Here is a 14,512-nt window from a genome sequence, read left to right on the forward strand (position 1 = left end):
GTGACTGCCTTAAAAAGGAAAAGACTGGGCCCTGGTGAGGGTACAAATAAACTGTAGAACTTGTCCTGGGCTGGGCCAGGTTCTGCAGAAGGCGGGAGATGTGTAACAGGGCGGTCTGCCCCCTTAAGGGCCAGGGGGCTCCAGGGACAGCCAGACCCAGCTGTAAAGGGGTCAGAAGATCCCTGTAAAGGGCTGAAAGGGCTCAGTAGAGGGCGAGCTGCCCAAAGGAGATGGCTGTGAAGAAGGAGGGAGTGAGAGGCAAAGTTAAAAAGCTTCTGGGAGCTGTAGCCCACGGTGGGTGGAGGATCTGTTTTTTGTGCTTGATGTTTTGCCTATATCTTACATTTGGAGATCAAAACTGTGCTGGAAAAAGACTCTGGGTGTAGCACTGTGTCCTTCATGGGCTGGACAGACAGGCTAACAGCCTATAAAGGGGACAGTAGAGACTGAGGGTCTCAAATTGCTTTGTAGTATGGGCCCTGTCAAGGTTCCTTGCCCACTCTGAACTCTAGGGTACAGATGTGGGGACCTGCATGAAAACCCCCCTAAGCATATTTTTACCAGCTTAGGTTAAAACTTCCCCAAGGGACAAACTATTTTACCTTTTGCCCCTGGACCTTATTGCTGCCACCACCAAGCATCTAACAAAAATAACAGGGAAAGAGCCAACTTGGAAACGTCTTTTCCTCCAGAATCCTCCCAAACCCTACACCCCCTTTCCTGGGGAAGGCTTGATAAAAATCCTCACCAATTTGCATCGGTGAACACAGACCCAAACCCTTGGATCTTAAGAACAATGAAAAAGCAATCAGGTTCTTAAAAGAAGAATTTTAATTAAAGTAAAAGAATCACCTCTGTAACATCAGGATGGTAAATACCTTACAGGGTAATCAGATTCAAAACATAGAGAATCCCTCTAGGCAAAACCTTAAATTACAAAAGACGCAAAAACAGGAATCTACATTCCATCCAGCACAACTTATTTTATCAGCCATTTAAACAAAACAGAATCTAACGCCTATCTAACTAGATTGCTTATTAACTCTTTACAGGAATTCTGACCTGCATTCCTGCTCTGGTCCGGGCAAAAGCAACACACAGACAGAGAGAAACCTTTGTTTCCTCCCCCCCCCCCCCAGCTTTGAAAGTATCTTGTCTCCTCAACGGTCATTTTGGTCAGGTGCCAGCAAGGTTATCTTAGCTTCTTAACCCTTCACAGGTGAAAGGGTTTTTCCTCTGGCCAGGAGGGATTTAAAGGTGTTTACCCTTCCCTTTATATTTATGACAGGCCCCCTCTTCAGAGTGGGTTCTCCATGAAGATTCCACTTCCCCTCCCATTCACTGTCACCTAGCCCTGGCTCTGCTCCGTTCCTGATCCCCTAACATCCCTTTGGCAGCTGTAGCAATTGCTTACATGGGAAAGCGATGTTAGGAGAGAAATGCTTTTCTCTATAGCGGCTGTAATGAAGTGTGATTTGCCCTTTGGGAGGGAAATAACCTCATTTCATCCTCCGCCTCCCCTCATCTGTTTTCTTTCTCCCCCTTTCATTCTGCATGTGCTTCTTTTCCCTTACTCCCCTGCCCCAGAACATGCTGCCCTACTGGTTGGTCCTCCTTTCCCCTTCTCATGCTTGCCTTGTCTCCCTCCTGGACATACTGCCCAGCCACCTGGTTCCTGTACTCTTCTGGACACACTTGTTCCTTCTCCTCTGCTCCTTTGGCCCCTGCTCTCCTGCTGACAGCCAGTGCTGACATCCCCAGTGTTGGCTGTGTTCCCAAGGCCTGTCCCTATGTCCTTCCTCACTCGCAGCAGCTCCCACGAATGGCTGCTGCCAACCTGCCACCCCCACCTCCAGTTCTAGCTTTTACAGGCTCCCAAGTCTTTCTTTGCAAGGAAGAGCCTGGGTACCTGTAAGAGCAGCTGAAAACATGGACACCATGGCCCAGACCCTCAAGGGTGCCTAACATCCCTTTGAGAATCTGGGCTCATGTGACCAACTAACAGGGCCAGCTCCCGGCACCAGCGTTCCAAGCAGGTGCCTGGGGCAGCAATCTAAAAGGGGCAGCAGTCCGTGCGTCGTTAGGGCAGCATGGGTTTTTTCGCCGCAGCAGCAATTCAGCAGCAGCTTGTATCTTCACAGTCCTGCGGCAGCAAATCGGCGTGCTGCTTGGGGCGGCAAAAAGCGTAGAGCCGGCCCTGCCAACTAACTGCTGGCCAGAAGCAAGTGCTCTGCTGACCACGGTGTCAAACCAGCCGCTGGAGGCCAAACGGTTATGAATGAAGGTTCAATGATGTTAAAAATGCCCATCAGCCCAGTGAAAGAGAGTCCAAATCAAACTAGTGCCATGGGACTCCCCCAACTGCATGTTCCTATGAAGTAACTTTCTCTGTTTTTCACCAAAGGTCTCTCTCCTCTTTCCCTGTCGTCTCACTAGCAAATCTAGGGCAGGAACATGCAAATTGCATTTGTCATTGACAGCAAGAAGCACTCATCCCTCCCTGGCAGGGAGAACAGGTTTCATACCCTGACACCAAACATAGCACCCCAGGAAGACTTATTGAAGAGCCCAGTGCATCGGCAGGAAAAATCCAAGCAGGAGAAAACCCTCTTATAACATCTGTCTTCAGCCACTTCCGCCCATGGTTCTGCTCAGTTGGCCAAAAATCCACCTTGCACTGCTGGGGAAATACATTTATTTCTGAAACACTGATGCTGCTCAGGGCTGGATCAGTGATGGTGCCCTGAACTGTATGTCATGCTCAGCTGGGACCTCTGCGTGGAACATGCCCAGCTGGGGTGCACACACACAGTCTCCCTCACCTACACTCAGTAGGTCAAATAAACTGAAAACAATACCGGATCTGAAGTCCCTTTTTCAGCCCTAGTGCTGGTCCCTGCTAAGGACACTGATGGAGGAAGTTTATGCTGCAGCTGCCCAGGCTATAGATGGATACACAGAGGGCTTAAGCCTCCTGGAGCTGCCAATGTGTCACTAACTTCACTTTAGAAATGTAGGGCTGGAAGGGACCCCTGTGCTGTGGCAAGCCCAGGTAAACTTAGATCATCCCTGACAGGTGTTTGTCCAACCTGTTCTTAAAAACCACCGGCAATGGGGATTCCACAACCTCCCTTGGATGCCTGTTCCAGAGCTTAACTATAGTCAGAAAGTTTTTCCTAATATCTGACCTAAATCTCCCTGGCTGCAGATTAAGCCCATTGCTACTTGTCCTATCTCCAGTGGACACAGAGAACACTTGATCCCCATCCTCGTTGTATGAGCCCTTACCATATTTGAAGACTGTTTCCAGGTCCCCTCTCAGTTTTCTTTTCTCAAGACTAAACATGTCCAGTTTTTTAACCTGTTTTTTTAACAGTGCAATCACTGTGCTTAGCGGCAGAGTGAACGACCGGATCTGATGATTCCCTCTGCCGTGAAATGCGGAAGCTTCACTATGAGCTGTGTTTCTGGTTGACTTGGCCTTCAGGCTGGTGCCATCCACCCGTCTTCCTTGTCTGTTTGCTGATGGCTATACAGAGCCACCCTCTGCATTACCCTTAGTTTGTGGAGGTTTGACTCCTGCTTCAGGGTTATCTGAGAAGTGGGATGCAACCCAACCACAATTACTGAGAACAGGATCATGTCCCTGATGTTAGCGCTGGGGCTGTGACCCTGCTTCTGATAACTGGAGGCTTCCAACAAGTGAGGCCCGGATGATGGAATAGGCTGACTTCCCCAAGGGAATAGCCAAGACCCAGCACTGACATGGTTTAACAATGCACTGCTGGGACTCTGTTGCTAAAGCTCCTTAGTGCTGACTCCGGCTCAGCAGCTGCCCATAAAGAAGCTTCTATAGCTGGCTATAATCATGGAAACTGACCAGGTGGAGTTCGTTTTTGAGGTCTGTGCTTAGGGGACTTTGCTGGGGTCTCCCTCTAATCTGTACCTCCAACTATCTGAGGGGCCCCAGGTTCCATCTGAGAGCCTTGAGGAGTTGGGGTTGTTCTGGAGTAGCATCTCAGATGCTGTCTATAACTCTGCCCAGTTTATTCCTTTTGGTTTGGAAGGTAGGGCGCTTGCTCCCAGATTGCTCAGACCTCCTCCCCAGGGCATAGTTTCAAGCAATGATGGGTTGAACTGGGGAAGATGTAGGGTTACCACCTGTTGCCACCCTTTTCATGGGGTAGTCCCCATTCTACCACTGGAAATGCCCTGAAATGTCTGTGGGGCTGATGCAATGACATCCTATTGTTCCGAAATCTGAATCATTGTGTCCTGGTGTGATGGTTTCCTCTTGGGGGATGACAGTATTCATTGGAAGTGGTGACCCTGCAGGAGCCATTTCCACCTCTGATACCGTCCCCCCTTCAGAAAGTTCCTACTCTGTGCCCACATGAGCCTCACAGGCTTCCATACTCTCAAGTCTTGTCCACACAGGCCAGTTATTCCAGAATGAACTAGGGTGTGGATTTCAAGTGCTATAGCTATTTCAGAATTACTCCCCACGTGGACAGTGTCCACATGTGGATCTACTGTGGAATAACTATTCTGGTCAATTTCCCCCAATTTCCCTCAGTCCCACCTGCAGACATTTCTATTGACACAAAGAGTATGCAAAAAAATATCATAAGTGGGGTTCATTGGCCCTGCCAGCTGCCACTGAGACTAATGATATTGTAGTTTGTGCCTCCTTAGCCTTGTAAAATGTACTTCGAGCAATCCAGCTAGCACTCCGGTGGGCATCCCATGGAAAATGGGTTGAAAAAGCCTATAACAATATCATGATAAAGACATGGGGCTGGGAGATTTGGGTTCTGTTCCCAGTTCTGCCACAGACTTACTTGGGCAAGTCATTAGCCTTTTGTGCCTCCGTTTCCCCAGTGGCAAAATGGGAATAATTAGACTTCCCACCTCACAAAGGATAACGAATAATCCCTTCATATTTGTAAATGATTAGAGATCCTTGACGGGAAGGTGCTGTAGATGTGCAAAGTATTATTTTGTGAAAGAAGAGTATCCTATAAGAGTAGTGAGCCTTGGGATCACTCTGTGGAAAGAGAATGGGAAGCCCTATATGAAGCTGTGCTTATCATAGAATCATAAAATTGTAGGACTGGAAGGGATTTAATGGCAGGACTAAGTATTATCTAGACCACCCCTGACAGGTGTTTGTCTAACCTGCTCTTAAAAAACACCAATGATGGAGATTCCACAACCTCCCTAGGCAATTTATTTCCTGACTGTTAGAAGTTTTTCCAACCTATTTCCAGCCCATTGCTTCTTGTCCTATCCTCAGCAGTTAAGAACAACAATTTTTCTCCCTCCTCCTTGTAAAATCCTTTTATGTACTTAAAAACTGTTATGTCCCCTCTCAGTCTTCTCTTTTCCAGACTAAACAAACCCAATTTTTTCCATCTTCCTTCATAGATCATGTTTTCTAGACCTTTCATCATTTTTGTTGCTCTTCCCTGGACTTTCTCCAATTTGTCCACATCCTTTCTGAAATGTGGCGCCCAGAACTGGACACAATACTCCAGCTGAGGCATAATCAGCGCAGAGTAAAGCGGACGAATTACTTCTCATATGTTGCTTACAACACTCCTGCTAATAAATCCCAGAATGATGTTTGCTTTTTTTGCAACAGCGTTACACTGTTGACTCATATTTAGCTTGTGTTCCACTATGATCCCCAGATCACTTTCCACAGTACTCCTTCCTAGGCAGTCATTTCCCATTTTGTATGTGTGCAATTTATTGTTCCTTCCTAAGTGGAGTACTTTGCATTTGTCCTTATTGAGTTTCATCCTATTGACTTCAGACCATTTCTCCAGTTTGTCCAGATCATTTTGAATTTTAATCCTATTTTCCAAAGTACTTGCAACCCCTCCCAGCTTGGTATTGTCCGCAAACTTTATAAGCGTACTCTGTCTGTCATTATCTACATCATTGATGAAGATATTGAACAGAACCAGATCCAGAATTGATCCCTGTGGGACCTCACTCATTAAGTCCTTCCAGCATGGCTGTGAACCACTGATAACTACTCTCTGGGAACAGTTTTCCAACCAGTTATTCACCCACCTTATAGTAGCTCCATCTAGGTCACATTATGTTAATGACTTTACAGGATTGAAATTACAGTCACACTCAAAGATGATTTATCCCCTTCGATTATGTGTATTTATCATCTCTGGGCGATGCCCTTGTATTTACTCCATGCTGTGTTTGCACTGTCTCCATAAGGAGTAGCCAGATAGATAATAACCTACTGTGTGAACATAAACCAAGAGTTTCCAGTATGATCTGGACCCTTCCTGCTGATTTAGCCACAGTTTCTGGACACCTTGGGCCAAATTCATAGCTGGGGCAAGTGGGCTCTGCTCCTACTGAGAACATGTGGATTTGCACCAGGTTACTCCAAGCCAGGATTTATCCCCTTAAGCGTCAAAGGCACTTGATAAAAGCACATTTCAGAGGGTCTTCCTCAACTATCACTAGTGAGAAGATTGTTTTGGCAATCTGTTTGTGAGCTGGTAAAATGACTGCAGGAAAAAGGTGGCACTAGGAACACGACCCAGGTGTGCTGACTCTTACTCATGGGTAGCCCCACTTTCCCCTTGGGTCAGCTGCTATCACAGCCCTCCCCTTCCCCAACAGCAGAGACAGGGCGCTGAGCGGGAGTTAACCCCTTATTCACACCAGGGACCTGATAATGCTCTTTCCACCCTCTACCATGTGAGTAAAAACAAAAGAAATTGAGGCATCAAGCTAGCTTGATAGCGATGGGAGGGAGGATGACACAACACTGGGACAAAGAATAACAGAACATCAGTTGTTTCTAATGTCACTGAGCTGCACATTCTCTGCCATAAATAATTGCTTCAGGGAACATTTGGTTTGAGAGCTCAAGCTGAGTGGCCCTTAGGGCACAGTAACACACAGCAGCTGGCTCAGGAAGAAAGGTTACTGGTACTGATAACAGGAGAAATTGATTTAACTGTTGTAGTGTAATTAATCTGATTTTGCAGGGTGGATCCTTGCAGGGGACAGAGTCCTGATGCTGAACTCCAAGAAGGAAGGGTGCTTTTTTTTTTTTAAATGCAGACAGTTTAAAAACAGCCAGGAGGGGAAAAGGGCTAGAGGTAGCATTTGTAAGCCCTGTGCTTATCGCTGGTCTGCTGCGCTGCTGGGAGGATTGGCCAGTGAATCTGAGATTTGGGGATCAGTTACACACTCCCCACCTCCCCTTCAAAACTGTTGCGCGTGGGGTGGGGTTCTCCCTCATGCCAGGCATGAAAGGCCAAAGACATTTCTGTGATAGCTCTATCCTGCAAGTGCCTCCCCCACCCTTGACTCTCATTCTGCTGCCGGGGACCCCCTGTCGTCACCGATTTCTCCGGGGCTTGGACAGGTGTTGGAAATCCGTGGAAGGGTTGATACAGCCTGGGGCTGAATTAACTTTTCTGGGTAAGTTATGGCAGGTTGGAGAGGAGAAAATGTGCACCCCAGAGACCTGGCTACAGCACCCCCAGGAGCACCCAGTGCCATTGGGGGTTGTAGTCTTCATGCGCTGCTCTTGTGTGGAGCAATCTGGCTCATTACCTATCGTAGCTACAACTGGAAATGGAGATGAGATGAGCCTAGAAAGATTCTGAAGCATAAAAATAGGCACAGATACAAAGAATCCTCCATTATTTGGGCCTGGTTTTCTAAACAGCATGCAGCTGTGAGTGTTACTGTAACTGAGCGTGCAAATTGGGCATTTGAGCAGGCAGGTGGCCAGTTTGGGGGATGGGGGAGTTTGTTCTCACAAGACAGTGAGAAGTAAAAAGAGGTCTGTGGAGGAGCTGGTCGGTCCACTAGGCCAGCAGCATGTACAGGGATTCAACACGTTTTGCATAGAAGCTAAATGTTATTGACGTTAGTTAAAACCACAGAAAGTGATGGTGAAATCCCTCTGGCCAGGGTTTCTGGAGGTACGGAAAGGGCAGCCCTTTTCTGAGACTGATGGGGCACAGATAAGTGGCAAGAGAGCGGCTCTGTAACTTACCCAACAGTAAATCACCAGACGGGATGATTTGCAAAGTCTTTTTCTAACGCAGGGCACAGAGGATACAGAATGCACTTACCCACTCGGCTATGGTTAATCAACAGCCGTTTCCATGGCTATGCTAGGAGTGGCTGGGGTGATCAGCTTTCAGAGCCATGCAAAAGGGAAGCTGGTGACGTCTATGTCCGTGTTCGTTTGTCTCTGAAATAGGGAACTGGACGGTTTTCACCCTTCTCTGAACCTTTCTCTGTGTGAAACTGATTCGCTGAGCTGTAGTTTCTTAAAGCTTCTATCCATGGGATACAAGATAAAAACTGAGATTCTCTGGGGATAGGAGCGAAGTCAGGCTCATTCAAAAACCTCTCCCACAGCCAGCCAAGTGCAAACAAACTGGGTTAGGTCAACTGTTGTAAATCAACATAGCTCCATTGATTTCAATGGAGTGACACCAGTTTACACCAGCTGAGGATATGGCCTATTATTCCAACTTTTGGACACCTACAGTGGGAGAAAGACTGGTCTTCTGACTATCTGACAGGCCAGGGACTCAGGACACCTGGGTTCTATTCCTGTCTCTGCCATTGACTCACTCTGTGACCTTAGCCAACTTGCTTAACACATCTCTGTGCCTCAGTTTTCCAATCTGTAAAATGAGGCTAATACCACCCATACTGAGCTACTATGAGGGCAAAGTGGTGTGAGTGCTTTTATGGCTTCTCACAGATGTTCATTAACTCACCCTGTTGTGCCTAGGTGTTTTGTAGCATCAATAACAAAGCTGATTGGAACACAACAGTGAAAGTGAAACTCTGATAGAAACATGCATTTGAAAAGTTTCCTGACCAGTTTTTGTCCCATTTTCTGACCAGCTCAAGCCAATAATAACACAGTGCTGCCCAAGGAGGGCCTGGGATGGGGTGTCACCCCACATACCGCCTGAGTGGAAAAAAGGGCCAATTAACCCCATGCCAGACTGCACCTGGAGGAGACTTGGGACTGATGAGGCCTAATGGCTGATGAAGCCCAGATGGGGGAGGAGCTGGGCTAGGGATAAAGAGAGGAAGTTGGTAGCATGAAGGGCTGTAGGGAGGAACTCTACAGTTGCTTCCTAGAGAGGAGGGATGTTGATAAGAGAGAAAGAGGATGGGATGGGGGCGTAAGCCCTGAGATCCTGCTTGGGAATACAGACTCAGCAAGAACCTGAGACAAAGAGGGAGGGAATCACCATGGGGTACAGAAGAAGCTCCAGTGGTAACCCAGAGAGGAGCCAGAAAATAGAGATAAAAGGTAGGAAGGAGCCCACGGGACCAGCAACAAGGTCAGAGCATGAGCCAACCATTGATTGTGAGACACAGAGTCCATGGACTGGAACCCAGAGTCATGGGTGGGACGAGTTTCCCCTACCAGCCACTGGGGAAGTGGCAGAGTCTGGGTAGTAGAGCGGAAGACTGCCTGGGACAGTTGGTCCAGAGCTCCTTTGATATACTGGAAAGGAGAAACTATAATTGTGACTGTGCTCCCCATAAGGCTTTATGGAAATATGCTTATGAATATATGTGACATAACTGGAATATGTTCTAGGCTACATATGCCATGTAACATATCTATGTAAAGGTCATGATCTACTGAAGCTGTTAATCCTATTTGCATGCATGTATCCTTTTTGTATTCGAAGTTATGAATATTGGCCATGTACTGGCTTGATTTCTAAATACTCTTAGTAGAGCATTTGATCAGTTCCTGGAGAAAGGAATTTGCAAAGTTAAGTGCCCAGTCAAGAAGCACTTAAGGAACAGTGCATCTTGGAAGGCTCCAGTCCACATAAGAAGTCTTCCTGAAGACATTCAAGATGCCACGTGGGCAATGGCTGCTGCCTGTAAAATTGTGAGTCCTGCATGGACATGTGACTGGCCCATGTGACTCCAGAACTCCATCTTGGAGCTGGACTTTGCATAGGAGAGAGGAGGGGGTTTCCACAAGAGGGAGTCTATTTAAGCCCACGGGAGACCCCTCCATTTTGTCTTCAGCTGGCTAAGGAGAGAGCCTCTCCACCCCCAAGGATACCTGAAAGAAACTGGAACAAAAGACAGTAACTACAGGGGGTGTGAGTGATTGCTGGACCCGGACTAGAAGGAAATTAGTCTGTAAAAGGAAGCTTACTGGAACTGGTGCGGTTTTGTCTGTAGTCAGTTTTCTTAGACATAGACTTGTGGGTTTTATTTCATTTTGCTTGGTAATGCACTTTGTTCTGTCTTGGAACCACTTAAATCCTACTTTCTGTATTTAATAAAATCACTTTTTACTTATTTATTAACCCAGAGTATGTATTAATAGTTGTTGGGGGGCAAACCGCTGTGCATCTCTCTCTATCAGCGTTATAGAGGGTGAACAATTTATGAGTTTACCCTGTATAAGCTTTATACAGGGTAAAACGGCTTTATTCAGAGTTTGGGTGCCATTGGGAGTTGTGCCTGTCTTTAACATTCAGATGCCCACTTCTGTGAGCTGCTTTCAGTTAAACCTACAGCTGTTAGGGGACATGGTTCAGACCTGGGTCTGGGTTTGCAGCGGCCTAGTGGGTCTGGCTCAAACCAGGCAGGGTGCTGGAGTCCTAAGCTGACTGGGCAGGAAAGCAGGAGCAGAAGTAATCTTAGCACATCAGGTGGCAGCTCCCAAGGGGTTTCTGTGATCCAACCCGTCACAGTAATGACCTGGTTGGAGAGCCAAGCCACGAAGAGGGAGAACCCCGCGTCATGAAGAGCGAGTAGCCTGACTGTGGAGATGGAGACCATGGGGCCAACAACTGAAGGAGGGAGCATTAGACTGGTTGTGAGCTAATCCCCACGGGAAGGTTGCCCCAGTGAGGAGTAGTAAACCCTATTACAGGTTCGTGAATCAAGAACTTGCATGAAGTAAGTACAGCAGCACGGAGTTAAAGGTACAGTGGCCATTTGAAGTTGGTGGCCGCCATTTTCTGGGCCATGCCAAGCCTCATGTTGTTGAACATTGAGATAAGAAAAAGGTTAGATGCAGAGATCCTTGGCATGAGACAATCCATGGCGTGCGATGTCATGAGCTGGCTGCTGTACATCCTCCAGCCTAGTCACTGGCAGGGTATGTGGGCTGAATCACTCTTGTGCGGATGGAGAATCCCAAGCGAGTTGACCCCATATTAAGAAGAAACTTGGGGGAAGGTGTAGCTTTTGGCTGACAGCTGGGAGTGCCACAAAATAAGCACAGGATCAGAGAGAGGAATTTCTGGCCCTGGCCCTGCCCCAGGAGGGGGATTGGAGTGGGGGGATGGGATAGAACAGACCGAACCATCACACCTGCTCAAGATCCAAGGGGAAGATCCTGGTCTCCGCTTTTGCGGTCTCTTGCAGGGGCTGCTGTGGGGTGGGCCATGCCAGGGGTCTTGACTGCCACTTTCTGTCAGTGCTGCCCTCTCCCTCTGCTGGACGGACAGACAGGAAGCAGCAACAGCGGTGGTGGCATGGGCCAGAATTCAGCACGGAGCAAGCCAGGCTGGACCGGACCAGATGGCTGGTGCCATGTGGGGTCCTTGATCCTTACCGCCCTATCCTTCTCTGGGATGGAATCGGCCCACTAACCCCCATGAGCAGCCACTGTGGAAAAGCCACAGCCACGCATGGGGATCTGGGGGACTTGCTGCCTGTGTGCATCCCATGAAATTCAAACACGTATGCTGCTGCTGTGAATTTTTAAAAAAAGGGGGGGGGAGGAGAGGGAAAACAAAACCCACAATTTTCCTTTGACCTTATTTATGGCATATAGTTTTACTTCAGCATTCTGACTTCTTGCTTAAAAGTTAAGCATCAGCAAGCCTAACCTTTCTGCAGTTTCTGTGAACTGCAGCAGGAAAAGAGTCATTGCTGAATGGAAGAGTCTTGGACACACAACAATGTTAAACAGGTCCACCCTCCCTGATCTTGTTCAGAGATTAACCCCCTTTCATCTGGAGGAAAAAATACCAATGTACTGCTTATCTGAATTGGTTGTTAGTGTCATAACAGAATGTGTTATGGCAATAACTCCCACTCATGGAAATTCCCTGACTCTTATAGGGACAAACCCTGATGAAATCTTAAGGATCAAAAGTTGACCGTCTCCTCAGCCCACTGCTTTAGTGTCTATGTGCAATGTCTGTCCTTTTTTACAGAAGTCAAGATTTTATTTTAAAGAATTTTACAGCCATTGCCTGCAGGGTTGGCTTCACCTAGCTTCGGTGGCAACTCCATAGTTAAGGTAGTAAGACTTTTTTTTCCATTAAAAGCTTTTTTTAAATCCTCTCCCACATCCCTGTTAACTTCTGCCCCAAACCCTCCTTTCAATCTGAAGCTACAGAAGAATTTCTCCTGCTATTCCGACATCATGAATCTCAAAAACAGCTTGACCTATGAAACTTCTTGCATTTGACAGACCAGAGGGAGAAGTAGGACACCGGCAATGTGACCAATAAGCTGGGTGGAAAATTGAAAAATTATCCACTAGCAAAAAAAATTCTGTGTGCTACATGAAAGCTCTGGAAAGATTATAACTTCCATGGAAAAAGTCTTGTGCATCTAACAGGTTTTCCAGGCACAGTCCAAGGGTCACTGGGAGATTTTTAAGAGCAGGTTAGATAAACACCTTCCCGAGCAGGGGCAGTGTGGTCAATGGAAGCAGGGGTTAGATTAGCATAGCTATGGCAATCGGGCGAATTAATTTTTTACACCCCGGAGTCACAAAGCTATGTTTGTCCTCATCCAAGTGTAGACCAGCCCTTACATAGCCTGCTTTTGAGCGTCCATGACTTTTGCACAACTTTTCACCTCTGCAGGGAATTTATTTGCTCTTTTTGGATTCTTGTGGAGCTTTAGTTCTGCAGAAGCAGGAAGAGCTGGAGCCAGGGGCCTCACTCCAGTTCAGTCTCTGTTCCCTATTTAGCATGTTAAAGGCAGCTACAAGTCTTACATTTCTAAGAAAGCAATTTTTCTAGTTGCTTTTAGGGATATTTGTGCTATTGCCAAAAAAAAATAAATAAAAACAAAATTGTGATTTGGGAGAGAGAGGCTGGTATGGTATAGAATGTCTTGGTGACCTCTTGCCTTCCAATCTTTCATGATAACAGTTTTCAAGTACATAAGAGGTTGTTACAAAGAGGAGGGAGAAAAATTGTTCTCCCTGACCATTAAGGATAGGACAAGAAGCAGTGGCCTTAAATTGCAGCAAGGGCAGTTTAGGTTGGACATTAGGAAAAACTTTCTAACTGTCAGGGTTGTTAAGCACTGGAACAAGTTGCCTAGGGAGGTTGTAGAATCTCCATCATTGGGGATTTTTAAGAGCAGGTTGGACAAACACCTGTCAGGGATGGAGATAATACTTAGTCCTGCCATGAGTGCAGGGGAGTGGACTAGATGACCTCTGGAGGCCCCTTCTAGTCCTATGATTCTATGACTCTGTGTACCACACTATGGAAAATATTAAGGTTTTCTGCTTTAAAAAAGGTAATTTTCCATCTGAAAGGTGTAATGTGGTTAACAAGTCCTGCAAAATCCTGGAGAGGGAAGCTGAAAAATGAATTTTTCCTCAAAGAGGAAAATGGGAAGCTTCTACAGGTGCTTCTGGTGGCAAAGGTTGGGGTAGAGAGATACAGTATGATAGGCTTCGGTCCAAACCATTCATTTCAGAACAGGCTCCAAACATTCAAAGTCTGGGAGTAAGCACACAAATCTTAGAGCACTATTCTAAGTACTCTAAAGTCTGCAAGTTACTCCTATTGTATTGAAATGTGCTGTACCTCGTGGGGTTATCGGATAGAATTCGTGATCCATATTTGAGTTATTTGAGCAAAAGGCTCCCAAGAGATGGATGCTCGTAAAAATTACCTGGTTCTTCTGTGTTTGCACACACCTGGGCTCAAACGGTATGTATACACTGCAAGTGAAGGTGTGATCATAATGTGCATAGGCATACCAGTGCTAACTTTAAGCTAGCTAGTATAGGTAACCATAGTAGCGACAAAGTGGTGGCACGGGGCTGGAGTTGATGTGGAGTTGAGGTACATACTCAGGTTGCTAGCTCACATTGAAGATGTGGAGGGACCACAGGCTTCACTACTACTGTTACCTATGCTAGCTAAATCAAAGCCTTCCCGTGCACCAATCCCATCTTCGCTTGCAGGGTAGAGGTACCCTCATCCTCCCCAAATTGATCTCCGCTAACGTCTGGCTCCCACTGCCCTTTGGGGAAGCAATATCTCAAAAGCTCATGAGGATGAAGTTTAGAACTCCAGCTCCGCTCAAGCCTAACTGATGGGCTAAAGAGCCTGCAGTGTGGACGAGCTGGGTGCGGCTGGGAGATCGTCTGTCAGAGTATTGCTGAGGCGGGCTGTAGTCACTTACCTGGTGTCAGCCTCGCAGAGCATCTCAGGGCACCTGCTGTAGTCATTGAACCCAGCCA

Source organism: Eretmochelys imbricata, chromosome 16 (genome assembly GCF_965152235.1).
Source record: "Eretmochelys imbricata isolate rEreImb1 chromosome 16, rEreImb1.hap1, whole genome shotgun sequence".
Classification (NCBI taxonomy): Eukaryota; Metazoa; Chordata; order Testudines; family Cheloniidae; genus Eretmochelys; species Eretmochelys imbricata.